The sequence below is a fragment of the Mixophyes fleayi genome, chromosome 10 (genome assembly GCF_038048845.1).
Source record: "Mixophyes fleayi isolate aMixFle1 chromosome 10, aMixFle1.hap1, whole genome shotgun sequence".
In the NCBI taxonomy this organism is placed as follows: domain Eukaryota; kingdom Metazoa; phylum Chordata; class Amphibia; order Anura; family Limnodynastidae; genus Mixophyes; species Mixophyes fleayi.
In genome coordinates this window covers 33,261,834-33,271,932 of record NC_134411.1, presented here as the reverse complement: position 1 = coordinate 33,271,932, position 10,099 = coordinate 33,261,834, and the positions used below count along the sequence as shown (strand labels likewise).

The window sequence follows — 10,099 nt, the reverse complement described above, 5'->3', positions numbered from 1 at the left end:
AGCAGTGGCGCACGCAGGGGGGGTTTCTGAGTCTCCAGAAAACCCCCCCCCCCCCCCCCTGCGCTAAGTGGCCGCTATAGCTGCACTGTCCTATACAGCAGCCGCGGCGCTGTCAAAGAAGCGTCCGCGGCGGTGCTGTAGTGTATACAGCACCGCCGCGGACGCTTCTTGGACAGCGCCGCGGCTGCTCTATAGGACGGCGCTGAAGAAACTGAGCTGCTGCGCATGCGCAGCAGCTCTCGCGGGGGGTGTTTTTTTTGGGGGGGGTCGGGGGGGAAACCCCCCCCCCCCCCCCAGACAATCCTCCGTTCGCCCCTGCAGAGGGGCATTTCAAAGCCTCTTGGGGTGCTGACACTTTAAGTTCTCGAAACACCTTCAAAGAGGTGATAAAGAAAAATACTCTAAGTGTCCAGATATTTTTAAACGAAAAAATGATTATAGGCACTATATATATATATATATATATATAAACATGCAAATATTCACTGCACTAACCTAAAGTTTATAGTCCTTTGGGCTTAGTCTGTAATATTGAAAACTTCCGCTGCTCCCCCTTTCTTTTAGCCCTTACTTACTGGGCATACTGGAAAAAAAATAGAAGACAGCAGGAGGTGCAGGATAGTGCTGAATCTTTTTATTCAAATTGATATATCAGGATTAAAAATACGTACATTAAAAACAGTTTATCATGAAGTCACAGGAAGTGATGAAACACGCAAGGCAGAGTCAGAATTGGTACCACCAGCTGGGCTGGAGGTACACAGCGATCAAGGCAACATAGACTAGATAAGGACTAAAGTTAATTGCTGTTGATCTGTATCCAGGCCATTGAACTCCATTCTGTGGCAATTGATGAGTGAGATATAAAGCGTTGTTAATTTAAAACGAGAACAACAAAATACTAAATTAAGACAGTAGATGGCAGTCAAGTTATATCTAATATATAATGGTATTATATCACCCTTAGTGCTAATAACCTCTGACTCCTACAAAACAATAACATTCCATTTCTCCTATCTAGAAGAAAAAAAAAACATACTATAGGGAAAACCTTGAGTAGGGGGAATAAAAGTTCAGATAATGAATATCTGTGTGTGAACAATGCGTGGTACAAAAATAAAATAAAAAAATGCTTGTGTCAATCAAAGTACAAATGACACGTGAACGCCTTAGGTTACAAATTTACTGTTAACTCTTACCTCGCCTCATCATCACATGCCTTGTTTCTCCTTTATTCCAAAATATGGATTGCTTTATTAGGGGATATAAGGAACAGAGAGTAGGGGATACTACTGAAAATTATAGTATGCCTTGGGGATGGAGGGACTGGAGAACCGTGAAGCTTCTTTTTTTTGGGATAATGCAAGATATAAATCAGAAAACAAGGATTATAACAGTGATTAAAGGCTGTAGTTTATTAGGGGTGAAGCAGCCTTAGGTTTGGGATTTTGCAAAAAACCATGGCACCTACACCAGACTTGGGGGCAGATTTACTAAAACTTCTAAAGAGGGAAAGTGGATGTTTTGCCTGTAGCAACCAATCAGAATCTAGCTAACATTTTCTAGCATGTACTAGATAAATGATAGGTAGAATCTGATTGGATGCTGTGGGCAACACCTCCACTTTTCCTCTTTAAAAGTTTTATTAAATCTACCCCCTTGCTCTCTATCATGGAGGTAACATGTTATTTTTTCCATAGAGGCTATCTGCCAGACTAGATTTTTAAGGGCTGGTAATGAGGGAGATTAAAGGCTTCACTAACTTTTCCAGATTTTGGCGCCTGCTAGAATATGGGACATCATTTTTTTTTTTAGACTGTTTATTTAGTTCTTGGGGCAGGCCGCATGACAGGAAGGTCCAAAGATCTATGCGTGAGCCTCAAGCATAGTGGAGGAGGGATTGGATTCTATCCCACAAAGAGAGAAAAACAGGAACATGTCTGCTATGGACATTTCAGAAATAATCAAAAAACGAAGTCTCTTCAAAATATTCTCAATTTATTATGTATGCGCAATACAGACCATTCAATTCAAATAGAACAATGGTAATTTCACATTACTTTTGAAAGCATTTTATTCATGACACTACAACCTATCAATCCTCTCTAAGTACTGGTGATATCACAAAGTATCATCTATGAACTGTAATAATATAGAGAAGAACCTTACCTCTTTTTTTGTGCAAGTGACCACCTAGAGAATTTCATTGTATATCGCCACTTCCCCCATCTTTACTTCTGTGTGTTTGGAGGTTTTTACTACATTGGAGATGCATTTTCCGTCAGAAGTGCAACTGGAAGGAACAAAATGCATCCAATTAGACGTTGGCTACAGAAATCTGACCTCATAACAGTGATGACACCAAAACTCACTAGTTATACAAACATTCACAGGAAGAAAACACAAAAATAATCTGTACATTTACGCCAGTGGTGGAACGATAACTGGTACGGCAGGGGTCGAGCACGGGGCCCATGGAGATAATGGGGTTTGCTGCATGACAGATGCAAAGGGTCGGGGGCCCCGGTACCCTCCTCCCCACACTGGGGCCCATGGATATAATGGGGCTTGCTGCATGACAGATGCAGAGGGTCAGGGGCCCCGGTTCCCACCTCCCCGCAGTGGGGCCCGCAGCTCGCTAGTTCTCGCCCTGATTTACACTATACCCAATTATCAGTACATACCAAAATCAAAAGACCTCTCCTCCTAGAGAGCTCACATATGCAGAGCTCACACATATAGGTGGAAATCCGCATGGTGTAACACATACACTGTTTTTATGGCAAAGCGTATTTACTCTTCAAACGTGAACGCTAATACCTGCACAGCCTCAATTAGGCTCATTATCAATTAGACTATATTCATTATTTTACATGGACACAGGGGATTAATGGTATACTGACACATGGCCATTTATAATTTATTAGTTTATAAAACCACTTTACACATGCTGCACTATATAAAAGTATAAAGTATATATTCTGTCTCACATGTATATAGGATGAAGTCATCAGTGCTTATTGAATAACATTTTTTACATCCAAACTCAAACAAGCATATATATATATATATATATTTATATATATACACATATATATATATATATATATATATATATACAAGTTAACCCGTGCATGATACTCATGCATTCTAGTCAAATCAAGCTACTTAAAGTGTTAAAAAGGTTCTTGTCATCTTCATCGCCACACACACACGCCGCTAGGCTTTTATATATTAGATAATGCTAAGAATTTAGTAGGTCAGTGTAGTATATAACTCTGCCCAGCAGGTGGCGCTGCAGCTTGAGCACTCTGTCACCCGGTAGTTTTTTCCACACACACACACACACACACTAACACAGCATGTGTGTTCATGAGGTAAAATTACCTCACGAAAATGAGTTTGAGCCCTCAACTCGTAAATTTAGCCTTTATTATCCCTCCCACGGGGGAAAGGGGGGATGATGGAAGTTAACTGACTTCACTATTATAATTTTTTTGTCAAATAATGTCAGTATAAGTATACCAAATTTCAGGTCAATTGGATGAGCCCTTTCTGAGAAAATTGTTTTTTACACACACACACTAACACACGCCGCTAGGCTTTTATATATTAGATAATGCTAAGAATTTAGTAGGTCGGTGTAGTATATAACTCCGCCCAGCAGGTGGCGCTGCAGCTTGAGCACTCTGTCACCCGGTAGTTTTGTCCACACACACACTAACACACGCCGCTAGGCTTTTATATATTAGATATATATATATATATACATATATATATATATATATATATATATATATATATATGAGGGTTAGTTTACTATCTCTCTTGCTCTTCCCCACATTCTCATCCACATTACCTAATTTTTTGGGGGGCAGTTTACAAGCCTTCAAGAGGCAAGTTCTGGGAGCACCACAGCAATGCAAGGGGGACCTCATTGGACATATCACCTCTCAAGCAGCTCGCGTTGCCCTGCATTGAAATCCAGGAAGTCCAGGGGGTGGGATGAACAGATACAGACTTAGGTCCCCCGGCAGAGCCACGCCAGGCATCCTCAGGTAGTTAGCAATCTGGCCTAATATAGCAGAAAGCAAGCACTTGCCAAAGTCATGTAATATTCTGTAATATGTATCTCATGGCCCGTCTGTTTCAGTATAATGCATTTTCTAAAAAGCTTAAATATTTTATATAACATGCTCTAATGTTTCATATAATTATTATTTTAAATCTCTAAAGGGGGTATTCAATTGTTGCCCTGGACCGCAAAAAAACGAGCGCGTTAAAACTATTACCGTTTATACGGTAAACTTGTGCGTAAAAAACGTTAATACGGTAGTTTACTCGCTGAATTTCAGATGAAATTCAGCGAGTAATTACCGTATAAACGGTATAATTATATAACGGTATAATGGCTTGCTGAAAATGATCATAAACTAGGGTTGAGACAATCATCGGAAATGATTTAATCTGCTAGGCCCATGCTGTTACATATGGGCAATTTTCACATTTTTATTATCTGTCTATTAATCGCCCACTTATTATGTTCAAAATGTGTCACAATTATGCTTCCAAGTTAATGTTTGTGTTAACCTTTATTCTTTTTAATTGTATTTATGACATGAACTTGTATTTGCTATGGCAACAGCACTGATAATAGTCATTTCCATTTTTATGTGGAACAACCTCCCACCGCTGGGGAGCAGACAAAACAGGAACCGCATGAGGAGATTGAGGGGGCCTTAGAGCAATACCTGCAGGTGGAGCTGCCAGGCCCTCTTCCTGCTGGTCCTACACATTCACCATTGGGGCAGCACGGTGGCTCAGTGGTTAACACTTCTACCTCACAGCACTGGGGTCATGAGTTCAATTGCTGACCATGGCCTTATCTGTGTGGCGTTTGTATGTTCTACCTGTGTTTACGTGGGTTTCCTCCGGGTGCTCCAGTTTCCTCCCACACACCAAAAACATACTATCAAAATTGACCCTAGTCCAGTGTTGGCTAACCTGTGACACTCCAGGTGTTGTGAAACTACAAGTCTCCAGCATGCTTTGCCAATATATAGCAGGTTATTGCTGTAAGGGTATGCTGGGACTTGTAGTTTCACAACACCTGGAGTGTCACAGGTTAGCCAACACTGCCCTAGTCTCTCTCTCTGTCTGTGTGTATGTTAGGGAATTTAGACTGTAAGCTCCAATGGAGCAGGGACTGATGTGAATGAGTTCTCTGTACAGCGCTGCGGAATCAGTGGCGCTATATAAATAAATGGTGATGATGATAATGTGTGCCACTCACAGAGGGTTTGGGGTGAAGTAGCACCAAAATGGTATTACGACAGATATTGGCATCACCCTCTGGCAGATCAAGGCCCAGCAGGATCAACTAATATTAGCTATAGAGAGGGTTGGTCAATCCCTGGCAGCAATCCTGAATGGCATGGACCCTGCAGCCTCAGGGCCTGGGCCTGAGCCAGAGGAAGCTGTGCATGGAACACCTGTCTCTGCTCCAAAAGCACCCACTGCTCAGATGACTTAGAGTCAGCTGCAGTAAAACCATTACACAATGGGCCCTGGGAGCAAATGTTCCAGAAAACGCTAAATTATTAAGCAATTATTACTTAAATAAATAAATAAATACATTAATACAATTCAATACATTTTGTGTGTTTATTTTCCAAATAATGGAAAACATTAAATTTAAATATATCGTGACCTTAGTAAAAAAGTGCCTTACATATGGTGTTCAGGAGAAATATATTCTGCATTAAATGTGCTCAAATGTGTTATTGCTCATGGCTGGAGTATTTACATGCAGCGAGTATCCATAATCATTTTAAAAACACTATAAGAAATATTATGTGGTCACTAAAAAAATCATATTATTTGTATGGACAAATGTAGGGTAACACATATGTCATAATTTCAACAATATATGTATTTGCAAATGCAACTTAAAAGTAAAGTATTGGTGAAGTTCGTATTCCTTGATGCAAACATATTTCTGTAAGTCATACATTAGAGCTTCACCAGACTGGTCAAGGGAACAGAATCAGGCTTTAAGAAGCCCAAAAGTCCATTCATTGACCAACTGGTTAAGGTATGTTTGGCATCGTATCTGACCTCAGTGTGTGGATGTAATATACGGGTGATGAGACAAGAGGGTAAATGTATCATAGTGCGGGCTGTACAAGTTTCCGTTTACAAGGCAGCGCCGCTTTAAATTTAAGCTGTCATCTCGCCGATTTCCGGCGACTTGTACAACCCGCACTATGATACATTTACCCCAAGGGGTGGAAAGAGAATCTGCTGCCTCTTAAGAGGAATGAACACACAATGTTATTAACATAACCTACCTGGTGACTGTTTCCATCTTATCTATAATATAAAAGCCTAGTGGCGTGTGTTAGTCTGTGTGTGTGTGTGAAAAAACAAACAACAAGCTGCAGCGCCACCTGCTGGGCGGAGTTATACACTGACCTACTAAATTCTTAGTGTGTGTGTGGAAAAAAAAACTCAGAAAGGGCTGAAATTTGGTATACTAAGATGTTTTTAATTTGTTAATTTAATTTGTTAATTGTTAAAAGTGTTTATAAAGATTTTAAAAAAATACATATATATTTCTTGAAGGAGAAGTGACAGTTGGGAGTGGCTGGTGGTTGCCGGGGGGTGACAGTGGGGAGTGGTTGGTGGTTGCTGGGGGTGACAGTGGGGAGTGGTTGCCGGGGGTGACAGTTGGGGGTGGTTGGTGGTTGCCGGGGGTGACAGTGGGGAGTGGTTGGTGGTTGCCGGGGGTTACAGAGCGAGAGGAGTGTGATACTCAGGACCGCTGAGAGAGATCCCTGTGTCTGGATAGACATCTGGATAGATGTGGCGATAAAGATGAAGGATGAGATGATGGAGAAAAATGATGAGGTGGTGACATGTGGACAAAACCACGTTAAAAAAGGGGCGCTTGCGTCGGGAAGTAACGCTCTTCCCCTGAGGAGGCCTGGGCTAGGCCCAAATGCATGACAAGAACCTTTTTAACACCTTATGTAGCTTGATTTGACTAGAATGCACGAGTATCATGCACGGGTTAACTTGTCCTTCATAAAAATCATAATAAGGCATGTTACATGGCTATCCAAAGTAAAGTACAAAATGGACCATTTAGCAAGCTATATTGCAGTTGGGATTATAATAGCATGGAGGAATTGCTACTTAGGAAGCCAGTAATCATTATTATTACCCAAGGGCCACACATCGATAGCTTGCCTCTGGGCTACTGTAAGCCTGACTGCCTCATAATAAATGCATCATGGGCACTTCCTTCCTTTTGCTACCAACCTCTGGATTTGGAGAGATGTAGCACAAATAACCTAAACATTGATGGAATGGAAATGTTTCATATTTCAGCAATTGGATTAAGTTCTTCCTTATGGTATCAAGGCTACATGAGTTCCATCCACTGCCCTATGACGTCATTTGATGGAATTGCTGTTCTATGGGCACAAGGCATTCATCCTCTAATGGCAGATTAACAAACTGGGTGATGTGCGACAGAAAGGCCCACACTACCAGCTTGAAAGCAGTCTGGGACACTGCTGCAACACCTACTGTGGTCTGGAGAAACCCTGACGCAGATAAAATTAACACGGCCAACAATTCAGTCAGCGGGGGTATCGCTGTACGCGTGCCAATCATAGGTCACTCTGTACAATGGCCAGAGTATCCATGATGACATGAGGTGGGAGCCAATAGCAGCATATCACCTCTGTGTCTAACAACCCAAAAAGGCTCATACGTTTTTGCAAAACACAATAGCCAATCATAAGCAGAGGGAATACATAATACTTACTGCTGATAGTAATGTTGACATGTTCAATAAGAAATATTATTATAATCTGAGTGGGGAAGAAAACAAATAATTAGCAATGTGTGTGACGTTTATTTTTAAAAGTGTCAGTGCCTGCAACGTTTACATAAACAATGACATACAGATGTACATACTTTTTAAATGTAACTATTTTAAACACACATATAAATTGCGGAGGTAGCAAGAACATAGGCGCGAATATGTATAAACAAAATAAACAATGACACATACCGTCTATTTTCTGGGCAAATTTATCAGACTGCCACAAAGAAGCTTGCGGTCAGTTGTATCAGTTGATACAGTGTGCTTAATATGTGCTTGATAAATGCAATGGGGTCAATTATGCGGGTTATTCTGCAGTCATCCGATCAGAAATGATGAGGTAATTAGGGGCGTACGTCATCATTAGAAGCGTGTATTCGAATTACGCCTCCTGACAGACCGATATGCGTGTACCATCCATTCTACATTTGTCGCAGTTGTGAGAACATGCCCCAATTGTATTTTGACTATGTTAAACCGCCCCCTTCCCTCCAATGTCCGTCGTAGGAAGTTGTGTCAGGTGTGTTTATGGCTGCATAGGCGTATATGCGTGCGCCCACCATAGGCAAACCGAGGGGGGGGGGGGTTCCTAGTGCCTGGAAACCCCCCTCCCAGCCTGGGGTACTGTATGCTTAAGGTGGCTGGACCCTGTCCCAGGACCAGCCACTTTGCAGCTTGTGTGCATATCATTTCTGTCTGCGCTGTTCACAGCCATCTCTCCCCAACAAGTATTGAAAGCAGCAAGAACAGGTAGGAGAGAGCAGGACAGTCTGTCAACTGTTCTGACACACTCAGTCAGGGCTTTGTCCTGATTGTAGGACCAGTTGGGAGGTCTGTGCCGCCTCACACGGCTCTGCTCGAAAAGGGAGAGCTGTGTGCCCCTAACAGTAGTGCATGCAGCATTGCCCGTGTATATGATGGGAATAGGAAGAGTTGGAGAGCAGCCAAGCACTGTCTAAAATTATTGCCACGCCCTAGAGCATGCTAGCTACGCCCACTGGCGGTGTAGCATGAAAACCCCTCTCTACAAATTCTGCGTTTGCCCCTGCCCACTTTCTGCCATACGTCCAGCCCCAAAGGCCTTATATACCCACAGTACCCATAATGCCTCAGTGACAACAACTGGTACAATCAAGATCTAAGCTTAATAAGATAGTGTTAAAAAAAGTAAATTTAAGTCCTCTTATCATCAGAGAACATTCAAACTATTGGAGCAATAAATCATCATATTTGTTTTACAGCATAGTACAAATAAAGCATTTATATTACATGTATAGCACATCATGGAGTCATAGGTGCAGCGGCTACTTAATTAATGGGAGGAGGCGGTGCTCCCACGCTTCAAAGAAATAATGAAATAATCAAAATAAAACAAAAGCCTCACAGCTTATAGATCTGCATACCAGAAATAGCACATTTACAGTATATTATAACATAAATGTGTAATGTCTGCTACAGATTAATAGGCTGTGGTGCATTGCTTTATTCTGAGTATACCTTTGAAACACAGGAGTACCCCCTCCTCCCATGAATTAAGGAGCTACTGTACCTATGACATAATGATGTGATACACATGGTAATATAAATGCCCCCAGCTGCCGTGACTTTGGGGTGTTTGCTATATGAGGTCACACGATTCCAGCCCGCAGTCTCTCTCCACCTATCACACAGGTTATAGACCTACGGAATGGCCCCCAGCACAGCGCTCTCACACCCCCAGACACTTCAGGTTTGCCACCACCCAGGCCCGGCGCTCCCATTAGGCAAGGTTAGGCACTTGCCTAAGGCGCCGGGCTCTGGAGGGCGCCACAGAATACTAAAAGACTTTAAAACTGTGCGGCGACCGCTGACCATACCTGTCACGGCCGCCACACAGCATTCAGATGCACGGGGAGGGGGGGGGAAGAGGCTATTTTGTCACCACCGCCGCCTCTCTGCTCCGTCTCCTCCCCTCCACTTACTAGTGTCAGTGAGTGGAGGGGAGGAGACGGAGCAGAGAGGCGGCGGTGGTGAGACAAGGTAAGGAGAGGAGGGTGGCGATTTTTGCGGGGGGGGGGGGGCGCCGCTTTTTTAAAAATGCCTAGGGCGCCGTGGACCCTAGCACCGGCCCTGCCACCACCATTTGAATATGGGCAATAGGATCCCAATATACTGTCCCACACGGCTTGTAGCTATCCACAGACTAGCAAGACCCACACCAGCAAG

At 42.7% G+C, this 10,099-nt stretch overlaps 1 long non-coding RNA gene across 1 annotated transcript; it reads right to left on the bottom strand.

The window, feature by feature from the left end:
• Positions 1–501: 501 nt before the first annotated feature.
• On the bottom strand, positions 502–9,776 carry LOC142103951 (uncharacterized). Its single transcript, XR_012679466.1, has 3 exons — positions 7,835–9,776; positions 2,170–2,293; positions 502–583 (listed from the first exon to the last, which is right to left on the bottom strand). It is a non-coding gene; the product is annotated as an uncharacterized LOC142103951 (long non-coding RNA).
• Between the last annotated feature and the right edge of the window lie 323 nt (positions 9,777–10,099).